We start from the raw sequence: 16,310 nt of genomic DNA, 5'->3' as shown, positions 1-16,310 counted from the left end.
GGAGCTGGTATGTGGAGTCAAAGCCAGGCACAGCAACCACCATAGGGATGGGAGACATCATTTTCCTAAAGGGAGGAATCCTGGGAGCTTCATCTCTTCTCAGTCATCCCACATGTAGCATCTACCTCTTTTCTTCTAGAAAAATGTATGAAGCTTGGGGATGTCAGAGAGCACTTTGGAGAAATTTAGTGTAAACGAATCAGAAATATATGGATTGGCTTTCCCGCAGAGGAGACTCACATTTTAAAGTAGAAAGGAAAATATATGGGACAAAGACTAGGTGGGCTTCTGAGGATGGCAGGGTGGGGTTGGGGTATTTCAGCAAGTTCCAAGAAGTGGGCCATATCAGCCCAACCTGCCCCTCACAGTTGCAGAAAGACAGCCAGCTCTGGGACATGTAGTCCTGGATGTGTGTTCTCAGAGGACAGAGGCCTTGCATATGGAAGTGAGAGGCATGGATTCAGGATGCAGTAATGCCACTTGGCAGCTCTTGCGACCTTTGTGACTGGACAATATCATCACTTGGTCCTGGTAAATTTCTTCATCTGTTTAAAAGAAGCAGGGGGTTATTTAATGATAGCATCTTTCCCACCTGCTTGTGTGGTTTTGTGACATGTTTCCAATTTGCTATAAACTAGTAAGCCATTATCATCATTTAGATGCATACTAAAGACTTTAGAGAGATAATAAGTGATGATAATGAACAAATTAGGTCAAGTGGACTGACAATTTTTAAAATGGCTATGAGACTTCTTCAGGGCGCCTGGGTGGCTCAGTCGTTTAAGCGTCTGACTCTTGATCTCAGCTCAGGGCATGAGCTCACGATTTGTGAGATCGAGCCCCACACTGGGCTCTGTGCTGACAGTGCAGAGCTTGCTTAGGATTCTCTCTCTCTCCCTCTCTCAAAATAAGGAAATAAACGTTAAAGATTAAAAAAAAAAAAAAAGACTTCTCCTTCAAGGGATGTTAGATGAGAACTAACATGAATAACTGTATGTTTATACAGATGACCCCTTTTCAGCCTGGATTTCTGACATACATTCATTTAGTAATAACAGGATCCAGTTCCCCGTGCTGAGTATAAGTGTGCTCTGGGGGATGGGGGGATGGGTGGAGCACGGAGACTAAAAACCCTTAATGCTGGAAGGAAACTTAGGAATCATTAATTCCTATTTCCTCATTTTCCAGATAAGTAAAATGAGGCCCAGAGAGACAAGGTAATTTGCCTGAGACCACTCAGCTAAGGCTGAGCTGGGGCTCAACCTCAGCTTTTGGTCCTTGCATTCTAGTGATTTGATAAAATAGTAAATGATAGTGAACTAATTGAAGAACGCTTTGAAAACATTGTCAAATAGGTCACTTTGCACCCATTTTTCTTCTGTCCTCAGGGAATGCAGAGATGGCTGATGCCTGACTGGTAAGGTAGGGAAGAATTGGCTCCCACAAAATTCACATCAGACCTCTTTAAAACTTCCAGGTGTCTTGCTTGCATGGAGAGGTTTCTCAGATCTCAAGCTCATCTGCAGTGAGCCACAGACCTGGGAGCTCCAAATGTCTCTTCCCTATCCTCCTCTGAGCCTTCTCACCCCAGGAGACAAGCAGGCTGATTTCATTCCCAAAGGAATGACTAAGTGATCATTGGACTCAGACCAGCATAGGGAGAAATAGTAGGAATATGTTCATGGCTGTTTCTGTAAGCCTCAGAAATATCCTTGGCCAGGCAAAAGATAGGATGATAATGGAACAACCATCATCAAGCTATAAGAAACACACATCCTGAAATGGGTCTGGTTCTAGTTGGGAAACGGAGACCCCTTGACTTGTAATGGTTTTGGCTGCATTTTTGCTGCTCTTTTCTGACCCTTAAGGTTCAGCCCTGTGCCTGGTGCCTCACTGGTTGCTTTCCAGTTTCCCAGCCTGGATTCCTGCTCCCTGACACTTGATTTCTCAGACTATATTTGCTTTGTCTATCTACCCACACTATGCTACCTGCTTTTTCCTTTCTTCCCTAGGACCCCTAGATTTGACCTCTTGCTTGTTTAACCCATGGTTCGTTCCTTCCATCCTTTACTCTCTACTCAGGATTTGAGTTTTTGTCCCCACAACTTACTCAGCTGCCTTCCCTGCCTTCCCCTAACTCTGACCCCTTCTACTATGGAAACTTGTTATTACTCCATTTCTGGGGTGACTCTTCCCTGCCACATCCTCATCTTACATTCCCCATGCCCAAACCCCAAACTGACAAGAACGTGGGACAGCTATTTGCCAGGTACTTTGCCGTCATTATCATCCCCACAGCCATGTGGTGTCCTTACTCGGATGTGGCTACAGGACATTGCCCATCTCTTCTGGCCTGTGTGCCCTCCACAATAGCAAATCATCAACAGCAGACTTGGAGACCAGTTGCTTTGAGTGCAAGTTTCTTTTTTTAAAAAAAAAAATTTTTTTTTCAACGTTTATTTATTTTTGGGACAGAGAGAGACAAAGCATGAACGGGGGAGGGGCAGAGAGAGAGGGAGACACAGAATCGGAAACAGACTCCAGGCTCTGAGCCATCAGCCCATAGCCTGACGCGGGGCTCGAACTCACGGACCGCGAGATCGTGACCTGGCTGAAGTCGGACGCTTAACCGACTGCGCCACCCAGGCGCCCCTACCCTTATAATGTTTCTTAAAGTCCACCCCATCTTTTTATTCTGAGTGCTCCCACCCTGAGTTAGGGTCTCAGAGTTTCCAGCCAGGACTATTGCCTCAGTTCTACCTTCGCTCTCCCTGCTTCAATCCATGCCACACTCAGCTGCCACATCATCTTTCCAAAACACCACTTGAAACATGCTACCTTCACTGCAAAAAATATGCCCGTGACTTCTGTTGTGTGGGAAATCAGCTTACTGCAATGGTAGCTTCCCAAGTTCATGACCAAGTGAGCTATCTCTAAGGTCGCAAAATAGAAAGGATGCATAGATTGAGTTGAAATGCTCAAATCGTATGGTTTATTAAGTCAAATTAAAACACATAGCAAGAAACAAGGGGAAGGAGAGGGATGGGACTACTTTATCAACAGGGTGGAAGGAACACACTACCTGAATTTTGGGGTATGCAGTGTCTATATATTCTGTATCTCTCTGTGCTGCATCAGGCTTCTCTGTTGAAATTATAAGGACCAGAGTCCTTATAATTCAAGCTAGGGGACCCACAGAATGAAAGTGCACTGGGGGCCAGTGGCAAACATATGAACAAGCATGCGGGGCCATAGCTGTAACTTGCTATTTAGCCTCCTGAGCAGCCATGAGTATATTTGTATATCTTGGCAGAGTAGATAGGGAACATACCAGAGTAGATGTCACCAAAGTGTCATATTAAAACCTCATGTGGGGTGCCTGGGGGGCTCAGTCAGTTAAGCATCCGACTCGATCTCAGCTCAGGTCTTGATCTCAGGGCCATGAGTTCAAGCCCCATGTTGGGCTCCATGCTGGGCCTGAAGCCTACTTAAAAACAAAAACAAAAAAACACCTTATGAACATCGAGTCCTCATGTACATATAGTCTATCCTGAGTATTATTGCCTTTGGTATATTTAGTGCCTTATGTATCTTATGCATGTTTAGGATGTCATAACTATTTAGTAACTTTTATGCATTTAGTGTCCCATGACTATTTAATATGCAGGCGTCTTGTGAATATTAGTCATCTCTTAGTCCTACCACACATGCTCTACTTGACCTCGGCCTAGGTCTAACAAACATGTTGCTTACTAGCTACTCACCTATACTTAAAACATCTTAAAATGTTTCGCTCATGTTTTAAAAACTACCTACTTATTTCTCTTCTATAACAGGATTGAATAACCTCAAATCGTATCCCCACCTTCCCTTTGCCCACAGTGCTGTAAAAACTCCTGGTTCATCCCCGCTGCCCCAAATCTGCTCCTCCTTCAGACTTTCCCATCTCCAAAATGGCACTTCCAGACCTCAGGGTGAACCTTGACAAACACTCTCCTTACCCTCTTCATAAGCAGTTTGTCCTCAAGAGCGGTTTGACCTCTCCACTCCTGAGACACACTTCCACCCCCATCCAAGCTGTCGCCAGCCTTCTTCTGAGGCAACTGCAGTTCACTGCTGCTGCTGCTTCCACTCTTAGCCACTTCAGTCCTGTCCCACACAGGGGGACAGACTTCGGGGAGCAGACTGATCTTTCTCAAAGTCAATTGCATCATGTCACTCTTCTGCTTAAAACCAGTCACCGATTCCTCATTGCCCTGAGGGTCAAGTCCGAAGTTCTTAATGTGGTGTCTGTGGACCTGTGAGATGTGGCTTGTGCCACTCCCCAGCCTCACCTCGGCACCCTCTCCCTTCCCAAGGCTCCTCCACATGATCTCTAGTTTCTTCCTTTGGGCCTTCATATTTTCTATTACCTTTACCGGGAACGCCCCTCTTGCTCGGGATTCTGCCTCCCTCCCACACACACAAACCAGTGCTACTCATTTTTCAGGCTTCAGTTAAACGTGACTTACTCAGAGAGGCTGACCCCCCAGCCTATTGAGGGCCTGCATTGTTCTGTCTCATAACACCCTCTCGTTTTGTTTCCTTCATAGCACTTATTCGACTGTGGATTTATTTAAAAGCTGCCTGGCTTCCAAGCCATAAAGTCTCATTAGGGCAGGGATCTGTTCCGTTCACAGTAGCCCAGCCAGCGCTTAGCACAATACCTCACACATAGTAAACACTCACTAAATAGTAGTTGAATGAGTGAAGGAATGTGAGTAAAACGTGGATTTCCTTAGCCTCATGTCGCCAACTTTAGTCCCTTTCCGTGGATTTTGTGGCCAGAGTTCTGGGTTTGAATTTTGACTTTCCATTTATGAAGCATGACTGTTAGTGAGTTACTTAACCTCCTTGATTCTTAACATTTCTCATGTATAGAACAGGGAGAGAGATGCGCACCTCACAAGCTGCAGTGAGGATCCAGTAAGATGAGGTCGGGGAGAGCCTTGGCGTGGCGACTGACCCCAGTGCGGGCGCTCAGTCAGCACTTGTGCCGTCACTCCTTTCTCGTCCTGCACCCCTGCACCCTTACTCTGCTCTGCATCAGGCCGCATTCCTTCTTCTCAACTTTATTAGGTCCCAGAAGGTCTCACTCACATGTCTTCGGGGAGCCTCCTTCAGCAGTTCAGCCCTTGGTGGGTGCTCATTCCTCAAACCGTTCACCTGCTCATTTCCAGTCCTTGGAACGTATAGTGGTGACCTTTGTTGGTTTTGTTTTTAAATCTTCCATGTGTCCTGTTTCTCCAACTAGACTCCAAGCCCTTTGGCCACAGGATTCCCATCTCAGGCTTCTTGTCTCCCTCACAGTACCTGACTCAGTGCCTTACAAAGAGATGCTCAACTCCATGTTTGTGAGTGCCCTCAGGGTATCAGGCACTGTGGTAGTTTTCACATTCATTGTCGCCTAACTTCATCTTCCGTGAGAACCCACCAGGTAAGTATTACTATGTCTGTTGGGAAAACAGAGGCTCAAAGTATAGTAATCTGCCTTAGGGCACCCAGTGAGCAGAGAGCAGTCTGTTAAGTCTGTGTGTTTGCTTGATAGCCTGGCACATCACAGACGATCGATAAATAGTTGTTAGTGCACTTCCCACCACACCATATTGCCCGTTTCGGGAAGTATTTATTCATGCTGAGGATGGTCATTATCATGTTCTCACTTCCTCCCTACCAAGAACTTGGCTGAAAATCCCCTGTCCTTGAGCCTCTCCACTAAAGCCCTCCCAGTGTCCTGTACCCCAAGTTCACACTCAGTTTCCTATTTGTGCTACATCTCGTTGCTAAATTCTCATAGACCCTGACCCGGCCAGCCTCTTGTCTCCCCACAAGCCCTGTTCTCCATATCTTTCCCCCAAGAAAGCTTTTCTTCCTCATGGCCCTCCCTTCTCCCATCCCCCTTCCAGTCCAATTTTACTTCCGGTTGCAGGGATTAAGAAACACACCCCCACCTGGAAATGCCCTCTGAACTAGAGCACTTATGTCCAGGAGATGTCTAAGGTTCTTTAGAGGGAGAATTATTACTACTCATTAGTTGGGCAGCTTGAACGAGGCACATCTCCTCTCATAGCCTCAATTTCCTCACATATAAAATGGTAAGACTCGCTCACATTTATCAAGCACCTACAAAAAGGACATAAGCATTGGATATATTAGAAGTCAGTAATAGCAGATGCTTACTCAGCACTTTTTGTGTGCAAATGCTTCACATGTATTTACTCACTTAATCCTCACAACAACCCTACAAGAATGTTGTTTTTTTTAATGTTTATTTATTTTTGAGAGAGAGGGCGGGGGAGGAACACAGAGAGAGGGAAACAGAAGATCCGAAGTGGGTGCCATGTTGACAGCAGAGAGCCCAAAGCAGGGATCGAACTCACTGTGAGATCACTGCCTGAGTCCGAGTTAGATGCTTAACCGATTGAGCCACCCAGGCACCCTGAGAATGTTATTATTAACACTATTTGACAGACAAAAAGTGGAGGTCTCCAATTTAAGTAATTTTCCCTAGATCACCCAAGCCAGTGGGTGGTAAAACGGGGCTTCCAAGTGCAGCAGTTCTGGCTGCGGAGTCCTTGTCTTAACCACTGCCCTATACTACCTCTTATTTCCTCATAAAACGAGAGAGGCTAGTTAAAAAATAATCCCCTAGATTTTTATAGCTCTTTTCCAATCCTAAAGCACTGTTCATACTCCATACCCTATTTGATCTTCAAAACAACCCTAGAGGTAGATATTATCAAAGCAGTTTATGGGGTAAGAGCTGAGACTTACTAAGAGGGTCATGTGTCCAAGGGCACACAGGGGGTGAGGGCAGAGTCAGGACTTGAACCCAGGACCACTCATTCCCAGCGCCTCTCCCGCTACATCTCTGATGCCACTGTCCTTTCTGAGTCTCCTCCGGCTCCAATATTGTACACTATCCTTTCCTCTCTCTCTTTTTTAAAAAGAAACCCCAGTGTTCCTCAAAGAATCCCCTGCTCTGTCACCCCCACACCTTCTCTGCGCAGTGCGTGCTCACAGACAGCACCAGGGGGTGCTATAGACTAGCACACAGGGACGTGCTGCCCTGGGAGCCCCTGCTGGAGGAAACAACCAGAAGCTTCCCTGACTGTTCTTTTCTTTTTAATTTGTTTATATTAAAAAAAATTTTTTTTCGTAAGTACTACTTGTACATAGTACAAAATTTTAAAGGTAAAAATGAGCATACAAGGTACCTGCTCCCCAGTTACCCAGCTCATCATCCTGGGGGGCAAACCCAAAAAGTTTTCTAGTGTTTCTTTCTAGAGATATTCTGTGCTTATGTAAGCAAATATGTATTCTTCTTCCCACACAAATGATAGCATACAAACATGCACGCGTTGTTTTTTACTGTTCATGCAAATGGTACCATACTATGCACACTATTTTTCCTGTAGCTTCTGGGGGTAATTTATGTAGCAGATCAGTCCTCGTCAGAATTCATAATACCTGTATTGAATTGAATGGATAAACCATAATCAATTTAACCAGATCCCTATTATTTTCTATCTTGTACCATTACAAACAAAGCTGCAGATAAATACACTGTACGTAGGTCACTTTGCACATGTGCGTATCTGCAGGATAAGTTCGCAGAAATGAGATTGCTTGCCTCAATACAAATTACACACATTTGTAATGTTGATCAATACTGCTAAATTGCCTTGCACAGAAGCTGCCTGTTTATGGCTGCATCAGCAGGGCATTGGAGGGTATGTTTCCTACACCCTCACTAACACAGAATCTTATCAAGACTTCTGATCTTTGCCTTTCCCATAGGTGAAAGATGGTTTCTCACCACGGTTATAATTACATTTCTCTTGAAATGAGGATCCCCTGACCTCTGGGATTCATTCATGCAATCTGTAATTAATTAGCAGGTGTCTCCCATGTGCCAGGCACCATGTTGGGGCATCTTCTCCTCCCGCTGTCCCTGGTCTGACTTTCACAGTCTTTTCTGCCTGTCCCATGCTGGCCTGCCTTATCATGTCTCCCAAGCAGCCATTTTCCTTGCTTGGCCATCCTCACCAGGTCAAGCAGGGGCGACCTCACTTGACCTCTTCTTTAGAGGCTTAAGAGTGAGGAGAATGTGGTTTCTTGCCTTTTCTCTGTTCTCAAGACTAATTCCTGTAACCCAATTAAGCAAAGCTGAGAGGTGGGGACGTGTCTTAAGGTCAGAATTAGCCCTGAGACCTGGGGCTTCACAAACCATCCAGTCCAATGGGTCAGTCACTGCTTCAGTTTTCCCATCCTTCCCCTCTAGGTGTGAGGAAGATGAACAAAGAGCAGGTACCTGGACACTTGTCTGCGTTCAGGGGTGTTATTTGCTCAACGAGTGGCCGGTTGAAACTTCCTCAGATTAGATGTCAGCTAAACATAAATGCATCTATGAGCAGTACTATTTAGATGAAAGTGGGGAAGAAAAAGATGTTAGGATCGGTGTTCTTTTCTACATGGGAAACCTCTGAACCGTTTCTCAACACCCCCTTTTTTTGCAGTCCCAGAGCACTTGACCCTGTGATGCACTTAACCCTGTTACAGTTTAGCTGCTCCTTTACTTGCTTTCTCCATAAGGCTATATATGAATCAGCTTAGGGCTGGCATCTTTGTTCATCTTTGTATCTGTCCTCTGAATAAAGATGGAATCAAGACATGGGAATTTTGAATGAATATCTTCCTGCCCTCCAATACCCAAGCATGGCGTCTGTATGAAGGCCCGCATCATTCTCTAGTAGCTGAGCTAACAGGACCTCTACCTCTAGTTCATCCCACGCACGACTGCTGGAGTTTCTCTCCTAAAGCACACTGGTAATCCAGTCACTTGTGGAGGTTCCCTGTGGCCTACTAAATGAAGTGCAAATTCCTTAGCTTGGAATTTAGGGGCCCCCGTGGTGATATGGCTCTGGTCTACCTTTCCAGTCCTTTCCACTACCTCATGCTCCAATCAAACTGAATTACTCAATGCTTCTCAAGTGCGCCTACATTCCATCCCTGTGCTTCTGCCCCTGCAGGGCCTCCTGTGCCTAGAACACCTTCCTCTTTGCTCCCCTTCCATCACTTATGCCTGCTTCAATCTCTCTCTCTCTCTCTCTCTCTCTCTCTCTCTCAACCCACCCCACCCTTTGTTTAAAAAGTAAGGGTAATAAGTTTCTAGAAAGAAGATAAATTTACATATCCTTCTGGGTCCTTTCCAAATGTAATTGGCCCCAAAGACTCCTGTTCAGATCCCCCAGATTTCCAGCTCAGCTCCTCAGTCGGGCTTTGTTGTTTATATTTCTCTCATAACTCATGTCTGCTGACATCCTTATTCCTGCCGCACCTCAAACTGAAGACTGGAAAGCAGAGACTGTGTGACCCATCTTTGGGTCACCTACAGTTGGTCAATGTTTGTTAGAGAGCAGGCTTTCCTTGACGTGTGGCCTGTTTTCTTTCCTACTTTGAGTTTGAGAAATGAGAAGAGTTTGGGACCCATTTCCACAACCGCTGCAGCCATCCCTGTAGACCCTCTTCTGAAAGGGATCTTAAAGCAGAGCCACCCCATAAAGTGAGGAAATCCTATCAGCCCTACAGAGAACAGCAGGACCCTGTGCCTAGGGCTTGGGAGAATAGTGTCCCGTTCGCCCTTTTTCGGAGTGAAGGGAGCGTGGTGAATATGTCGGATGAAAGGAGGAGCATTTGTTCACTTTAAGTTCTTGGAAGGAGAAATGGAAAGCCATCTCTCTCCTTCCCCTGAGGCAGACAGGCACAGATGCTTCTCTGTTAAAAGGCCTGTCAGCAATGTTGGGTGGTGATGTGTGCACTGGCAAGGCCACAAGAAGTCAACCTGGTCCTTCTCCAGGGCTTTCTTATGGTGCCTTCTTCAGAGGACAGAGTGGTACCTCAGAGTTTGAGCACGAGTTTTGGTTCGTACTCCATTCAATGGCTTGACCAGGTCCCTCAGTCTCTCTCAGCCTAAAAATAGCAATAGCTTTACCTTTACCTTCCACATGGACTGTTCTGAGCACCAAAAGAAAAAATGTACATGAGAGCGTTTTGCAAATTATACGTATTTTTAAGTTTATTTATTTTTGAGAGAGAGCATGCACGTGCACAAGTGGGGGAGGGACAGAGAGGGAAGGGGACAGAGGATCCAAAGCAGGCTGATAGCAGAGAGCCCGATGCGGGGCACAAACTCACGAACTGCGAGAGCATGACCTGAGCCAAAGTTGGACGCTTAACCAACTGAGTCACCCAGGCGCTCCTGTAAATTTTATTTTCAAAATGTTATTTATATCCTGCCTTGCTGTGCGATGGGTTTACAGAGGCTTCCAAGATACAGAAGATGCAAAGTAGCATAAATTAAAGATGAGAGTTAAAAGCAGAAGAAAAAAAGAGTGAAGATGTAATAATAAGCCCTAAATGAGGTTAAATGCATACCTAGTTTGCTCTGGGTGGGTCTCAACGTTGTTGGGAAACTGTACGTTGTTCTCTGAATCAGTGGAAGGGGTCACTTGGATGGTGGTGTTCCAGGGTGTCCAATATGGAGGTTGAAGGCTCGTAGTAGGGCTGACAAATTCTGGACGGGCCTTGGATCTCCAAGAGTGGGGACTTGTCCCAACCTCACCCTCTGCATAGGTTCCACTGCTTTAGTCCCAGATCCACTCAAACCTGGAGGCAGCCAGGTCCTTCTAAACATCTTATCCTAATCCCTATTCACCCCACACGGCCAGCATTACCTCCCTGTGGGGACAGAGTTACCTACTGCCGACTCAGACACTCATTTAAAAAAACCCCACAGGGGTGCCTGGGTGGCGCAGTCGGTTAAGCGTCCGACTTCAGCCAGGTCACGATCTCGCGGTCCGTGAGTTCGAGCCCCGCGTCGGGCTCTGGGCTGATGGCTCAGAGCCTGGAGCCTGTTTCCGATTCTGTGTCTCCCTCTCTCTCTGCCCCTCCCCCGTTCATGCTCTGTCTCTCTCTGTCCCAAAAATAAATAAACGTTGAAAAAAAAAATTAAAAAAAAAAAAAACCCACAAACCAGTTTTATTGATATATATAATATACATATCACAAAGTTCACATTTTTAAAGTGTACAGTTGAGGGCACCTGGGTAGCTCAGTTGGTTGTTTGTTTGACTCTTGATTTCAGCTCAGGTCATGATCTCACGGTTCATGAGTTCAAGCCCTGCGTTGGGCTCCCAGGCTGATGGTGCGCAATCTGCTTGGGGTTGGTCTCCCCCTCTCTCTGCCCCTCCTCTGCTCGCTCTCTATCTCTCCCTCTCATAATAAGGAAATAAACATTAAAAAAAATATATACTGTTCAATGGTTTTTACTATACAGACACTCTTAACCTCTTGTAGTAAATGCCATGCCTGTCTGGTCTACTTGGCCACACTAGACCTCAGTTTCTTTTCCTGCTCTCCCTCTGCCCTAATTCTTAACTCTCTGAGTCAGGACTCAAATTCTGGAAAAGGTGCCCCATAATTCCAGCATTTCCCACCTCGGGCCCATCTCTTTGGCTGGGTGCCCTTATTAGGTCTGCTGTACCAAAAGTAAACTGGCTCTGGGGATGGTGGGGAGTACACAGAAAAGCCGCCAGCATGATCTCCACGTTTTGCAAGATTGAGGAACGCCCAGGAAGAATCCAGGCGGCAAGAGGTTGTGGGCAAGACCAGCCCAGGGAGCTGCAGCACTTGACAGATCACATTGTTAGACCGTGACTCACTCCCGCCGCAGTCTGGAAAACTGAACCTCTCAGCCTGGCCTTCAAAGGAGGGCCGCTCGGACTGAGGGCCGCTCTGAGCAATCCTCTGAGGGCCAGGTTGGACAAGCAGAGTTGGGACCTGTTAATTCCAGAACTAGACTGTTTCACACTCCTTGCCCCCACATTGGGAATACCATGTTAAAAATCCTATGTTAAAAAATCAAATGTTGAGGGGCGCCTGGATGGCTCAGTCAGTTAAGCATCCAACTCTTGATTTCAGCTCAGGTCATGATCTCACCGTTCCTGAGTTCGAGCCCCACATTGGGCTCTGTTCTGACAGCGCTGAGCCTGCTTGGGATTCTCTCTCTGCCCCTCACCCCCTCTCGTGTGTGTGTGTGTGTGTGTGTGTGTGTGTGTGTGTGTGGTCTCTCTCTCTCTCTCAAAATAAAGAAATAAGAACTTAAAAAGAAAAAGAGTAAACTTGCTCCTTTCCACAGGCTGAGGAGGGGGTACCCAATGAAGACCCTCTGCCCTTCTAACACAGCACACAGTCCCGCTCTCCTCACATGCCAGGGCTGGGACCTGACTGGAATGTTTAGAGCATGACCCAGAACTCCCTGTCTGATGGGGGAGACAGAGTTTGGTCTCTAGGAACCCACGTCCCGTAGAGGAACTTTTGACTAAAACAGTTAAGCATTATTTCATAGAGAGTGTGTTCCCAGCTGCAAATCCTACAGAGTGCTGAAGCCACAGAGAGGGGACTGGGTCGTGTCAAGTGTCTTTCTGAAGCTCCTTCCTTAAAGCCCTTGTGGGAACCATCACATATATGTGGGCATGATTTCTTTCTTTGTTTTTTTTTTTTTTTTAAGGTTTTATTTTTAAGTAATCTCTACACCCAACATGGGGCCCGAACCCACCACCCCAAGATCAAGAGTCTCAGGCTCTTCCCACTGAGCCACCCAGGTGGTCACAATTTCTAACACTCCTCCATACAAAGCTATGTGGAGAGAGTGTCCATTGCCCAAGGAAGTTAAGGCTGGGCTGAATTAGGGGAAACTGCCTTTGGGTTAGGAAACAGGAAAGACCCCCAATTCAGTGGCCTTTCCACCGCTCCAAGCCACTGTCTTTGACATGAGGAACACAGGGACTGGACGTGTTGGAGAGTGGGCTATGCAGTCAAGTGGGACAGCTACAAGATGGTGAGAGCCGCTCCATCTAATCAGGGAATGGGGATGAAGGAGTAGAACCAGGTTTCTCAAAACAGTATTTTCTCTTCTATGGGAATAGCCAGTGCATCTGGAGAAGACAAGGAGAGCTTCCTATTTTAGGGGGAGGTCGGATGGTTGGGAGACCATCCCATAGCCAGTAAGAACACCTGCGTGGTCACTTTCCCCAGCTACACAAGTTCTTGGCCCCACTCACATTCTATAAGGTGGTCACTAGTACTACCTCCGTTTTCTAAGTGAGGCTCTGAGGAGTGAGATCACTGGCAGCCGGCTCACTGCAGATTTGGGACTGGAGCCCAGGTCTGATCACAAGTCTGGTGGTTGTTCCACTATGCTGCGTTGTCCACCTTATGAGGCTGGTGTCTAGGGTCATTATTGATTCCAAGGTCGCCACTGTAGGCCCCTATTCTTGACCCAAGCCAGTGCCCTATTCATTATTTTGGGCAAAGTTGGAAAGGCTCATACTCAGGGTGTATAAACCCCTGGCCCCTTTCCCAGGCTCGCCAAGCTGTTCTTAGTCAAGATGTTCTTAGGCTTAGTTTTGCACCCCCTCCAGCCCCCACCCACACCCTTCTAGCCCCAGCTGACTTGGAAGCAGGGAGAAAGACACAAGGCCAGAAGTCTTTTGTTATCCAACGATGGAGAAATGGCTGAAATCCCGGCATCTCCCCCAGAAGACAGAGGCAGCTCTGGATTTCCTGTTGCTCCCAACACGGGCCAGATAATTGGAGACAGATTTTTGGGCTTGGGTTGGGAGGTGAAGCTTAAAAGTATAGTCATCGGGCCTCCTGTGAGTCCATGTGCGCAAGCTACTTTGTTGGGGTTTCTTTGTTGGTACTGTATGTGTGTGTGTGTGTGTGTGTGTGCGCGCGCGCTTGTGTTTGAGACAGTATGTGTGTATATCTAAATGTGTACATATGTGTTTGTGCAATCTGCCTGTTTCCCTTGTACTTCTTTGTTAGTGTACTGGACCTTGCATGTGTGTATCTGTGTAAGAAAGTGTGTAAGTGTGTGTCTGGGTCTCTGTGAGTGGCTCCCTTGTTTTATTTTCCTTTGTGAGAGTCAGCCTAGCCTGGGGAGACCTCAGTAGTTCTTTTTGGATCTTATTACTCAAGACTTAGTGATTAAATGTAAAACAGTAATTAAGATTAAAAAAAAAAAAAGGCAGGAAGGCAGATGACCTTCAGCAAGAGGCTATGAGGGATAGAAACAGCCGGAGGACAGTCAGAGGAAAGAGCAAAGGGGAATCTTCTTACAGGGCAGAGGGTCTCTTTTCAGGGGTACAGATAAGCCCCAGTTCCCCCCATCTGTCTAATGGAGAAAGGCATCACATACCAGAACAGCTCTGCTTTCTCTGCACTTGCAAGGTTGGGCAAGGGAGGGAGCTGCTATTGCCTTCCTGCCTGAATCAAGCCCCTTTCTTCTAAGCCCCTCTATGCACATTCACAAATGTAGGTTCTTTTTGCTACAAATGAGATACAGACCAGTTGGGACGCAGCCTAAATCATAACAGCAGTTATGGCCGGTCATGATATACCTGCTGCAGGCTCCACCCCTGGGCTGGGCACTTCACACGCATTTGGTATCAACAGTTTAATGTATGTATGTATGTATGTATGTATGTATGTATATAACACCACTTATGAGCTGAGAATTGTTTTTTGCAGAGGAAATGACCTTATGATAGAGCAAGGACTTTAACCCCCGCCATGAGTCCCCCAAGTGGTAATTTATTTGCTCACTCACCAAACGTACTTCCTAGCTACCTTCATTAGACACTATGCCAGATATCAGAGGGGACGCAGAGATGGACAAGTCATAGTTCCTGCCCTCACAGAGGCCACCCTCTAAGGAGGAAATCAATGATGTTCCGAGTAGTGCCAATGTCAGTGCCAGAGCAAGGTGGCTGTTGCAGGGTTGAGGACTTTTCAGACGGGGGCAGGATTCATTCCCAGAATGAGCTGTTCCTTATAGAGACATTGGAAATAAGGACTAGCTGGGGAGAAGACATGCTGGAAATGAAGGGCAGTGGATGTGTGCTCTGGGGGCTTGTGTGGGAAGAGATGAGGAGGACAAGGCCTGACTGTGCTCTTCATAGCCCCGCATTCGCTGGGTGGACTTGGTGTCCTTAGATGGTCCAGCCCCTCTGGCGGGAGGAAGGAGGGAACTGGGGAAGATGCACACAGCTATGCCTCTCGGGACTGGTTTCTTAGGTTCCCAGGTGGCTGGTTGGGGGGGCGGGGAGGGAGCACACAGGGAGGGTAGAATCCCCTACTAGCTCCTGGTGGCCTGATCAATTCCCTAGTGCAGCCGCCTCAGCAGGCCGCCAGCGTTCCCGGCCTAAATCGCTTCCAGTTTGTTTAGTCAAAACCCTTGGCCCCGACATCAAAGTCATTTGGAGTTTCTGGGGGTTGTTGTTCTTAGAGGGTGTTTATTTCGGAGATGGTTCTCTGTCACCGACTGTGCCTTGGGTGGGGGGGTGGGGACGGGAGGGGCTGCTAGGGCCTTTGGGTCTCAGAGACATCAGGTTGCCTGGGGGAGAGTGACAGGACAGTTTCCATAGCAGTTGCCCCCAGGACACTATCTCTCCTATGCCTGCCTCTACCTGGTACAGAAAGAGAGGCTGCTTCTTCCCTGCCCAGGGCCCCACAGGGGAGCCTCCATTCCCGTCAAATTTGTGCCAGACATTTTAGTCTGGGCTTCCAGGGGTCAAGTCTAGGCCACATCCCCCCTCTGCCCATACCAGCCCTCATCTTAGAACCCATGGGCTCACTCCAAGCACACAACTCTCCACTCTCCACCTCACCATCCGCTCCTCAGAAGAGCCTTCCCCGCCTTGCTTTTCTTTCTTTCTTTTTTAAGTTTATTTATTTATTTATTTATTTATTTATTTAGAGACAAAGACAGCATGAGCGGGGGAGGGGCAGAGAGAGAGACAGAGGGACAATCCCAAGCAGGCTTTGCACTGTCAGCACAGAGCCCAACGTGGGGCTCAAACCCACAAAACCATGAGATCATGACCTGAGCCGAAACTAAGAGTTGGATGCTTAACCAACTGAGCCACCCAGGTGCCCCTGCTTTTCTTTTTTAAGGTTTTTTTTTTTGTTTTTGTTTTGTTTTGTTTTGTTTTGAGATGGGGAGGGGAGCAGCATGAGCAGGGGAGAGGCAGAGAGAGAGAGGGAGAAAAAATTCCAAGCAGGTTTGCTCTGTCAGCACACAGAGCCTGGAGGCTGACACAGGACTCGATCTCACAAACCAAGAGATCATGCCCTGAGCCAAAATCAAGAGTCACTCAACCAACTGAGCCACCCAGACACCTCACCCCCTTTTCTCTTAATCTGAT

The 16,310-nt window shown here is 47.1% G+C and overlaps 1 long non-coding RNA gene across 2 annotated transcripts in view; it reads left to right on the top strand.

The window, feature by feature from the left end:
• LOC123603830 overlaps positions 1-16,310 on the top strand; it is a 50,507-nt gene that overhangs the window by 18,653 nt on the left and 15,544 nt on the right. Inside the window, exon 3 of one of the 2 annotated variants that reach the window (XR_006715062.1) lies at positions 8,324-8,820. The exons of the other annotated variant lie outside the window; for it this stretch is intronic. This is a non-coding gene — a long non-coding RNA (uncharacterized LOC123603830). Of the gene's footprint in view, positions 1-8,323; positions 8,821-16,310 lie in introns of those variants that run through there. 2 annotated transcript variants of the gene reach the window in all.

The sequence above is a fragment of the Leopardus geoffroyi genome, chromosome E1 (genome assembly GCF_018350155.1).
Source record: "Leopardus geoffroyi isolate Oge1 chromosome E1, O.geoffroyi_Oge1_pat1.0, whole genome shotgun sequence".
In the NCBI taxonomy this organism is placed as follows: Eukaryota; Metazoa; Chordata; class Mammalia; order Carnivora; family Felidae; genus Leopardus; species Leopardus geoffroyi.
Note: the sequence above shows the minus strand (reverse complement) of the source record. Positions and strands in the feature narration are given on the sequence as shown.